This window comes from Mandrillus leucophaeus, unplaced genomic scaffold (genome assembly GCF_000951045.1).
Source record: "Mandrillus leucophaeus isolate KB7577 unplaced genomic scaffold, Mleu.le_1.0 Scaffold100, whole genome shotgun sequence".
Classification (NCBI taxonomy): Eukaryota; Metazoa; Chordata; class Mammalia; order Primates; family Cercopithecidae; genus Mandrillus; species Mandrillus leucophaeus.
Window position 1 is genome coordinate 5,299,159 of NW_012098099.1, and position 1,688 is coordinate 5,300,846.

At 44.7% G+C, this 1,688-nt stretch overlaps 1 protein-coding gene across 1 annotated transcript in view; it reads left to right on the forward strand.

Annotated features, from left to right (window-relative positions):
- Window positions 1-1,464: 1,464 nt before the first annotated feature.
- Window positions 1,465-1,688, forward strand: part of DPY19L1 (dpy-19-like 1 (C. elegans)) — a 117,932-nt gene continuing 117,708 nt past the window's right edge. The window contains exon 1 of the mRNA XM_011973072.1: window positions 1,465-1,564. The gene's annotated coding sequence lies outside the window, so the exon portion shown is untranslated. The remainder of the gene's footprint in view (window positions 1,565-1,688) is intronic.

Sequence of the window (1,688 nt, forward strand, 5' to 3'; positions counted from 1 at the left end):
GGCTGATATGGGTCAATGTAGTGGCTGCAACCTGGATCTAAATTGACCGTGTTTAGAAACAAACAAACAAAACAAAACAAAACAAAACAAAAAACCCAAAAAACTAATACCCCACACTGCCCCTCGCTGGGATTCTCCGCATGGTTGCCAAGCCAAGAAGAGGAAATGACAAGCACTTGCGGAACTGCATTCATTCACTCACTTATTCATTCAACGAGTGTTTTCCTGGTACAAGGGTACCAGCTTAAGGGAGGCAATTCCTGAATTCAGGGACCATCACATAAAGGAGATACACAACAATCAAATAGTTCAAATGTTGAACCTCTTTTTCCATGCGTCTTTCTAATGATTAAAAAAAAAGTTATTTGTATTATTATTATTTTCTTTTTTTTGAGGTGGAGTCTCGCTCTGTTGCCCAGGCTAGAGTGTAGTGGCATGATCTCGGCTCACTGCAACCTCCGCCTCCCCGGTTGAAGCGATTCTTCCGCCTCAGCCTCCCGAGTAGCTGGGACTACAGGTGCCCGCCACCACGCCCAGCTAATTTTGGTATTTTTAGTAGAAACAGAGTTTCACCATCTTGGCCAGGCTGGTCTTGAACTCCTGGCCTCGTGATCCACCCGCCTCGGCCTCCCAAAGTGTTGGGATTACAAGCGTGAGCCACGGCTCCTGGCTAGCTATTCATATTATCCTTAATAGACATTGAATTAGCTTTCTTTTAACCGAATAAATTCAACATTAATCCCAGAGGTAACACTGGGTTCGGATGACACATTGTTTCAGAATCCAAGCCTTCTGCATCCCACTTTCAACCATTTTTTTTTAAACCAGTGTATAAAAATAGTTATTCCTTGCTCCAATAAAGACATTGGAAAATCCAAATTCACAAACTAGACAGGGTATGAGGGAGTATTAACTAGCATGGCAAACACCCTCCCTTTACAAAATAATCCACTGTCTCTTAAAAAGGCTAACAGTGAACGAATGGTGGTATTAATAAGGAAATCAAAGGGCAAAGAAACATAAAGAGCGAGAAAGTCACGTGAAGTCCCTGGAATTACAACAGAGATAAGCAGAACGAAGAGCCTTGATTTACAACACTGGGACTTAAAGACAACTTTTTGGAACAAGCCTACTGGGCACGGAAAGGAAAGGAACCTCCCAGTTGTAACCCATGCGGTTGTAAGACTTTGTGCAAAGAATGCAGGGGTGGAGGGAGAACTGGGATCTACCTGATTTTCTCAATTTTCCCGGGTTTAATTTACTCGTGCATTCTGCTATGTAAAAGAAAGCATATTTTTCGACTAAAATCTCCTATCTTATCAACGCAAAGTTTTCCTGCTTTCTATTAAGCAACAAGGTTACAGCAAGTATAACAAACTCAATGTACTTATTGATGATCTTTCCTGCTCCAGCCAATCCATCCTATCACCTTCAGCCTGGCTCCTACCCTGGTCTTCAGTTTACACTTGTGCCTCAGCCCTTATCAGCTACCCATGAGATTCCTGGCTGCTATTTTAATACTCTGTTACTATTTTAAATCGGGTCGCGCCCGTTCTTCCTGTCGGTGAGTGAGGGGCTGAGCTTCAAGTTGCGCGACCACACAGCGGGGAGTAAACGGAGACGCCGACCAGGCGCCCAGGGCGCACGCACAGCGCCCCTGAGTGGCCGCTCCGGGCGCCTTCTCCCTG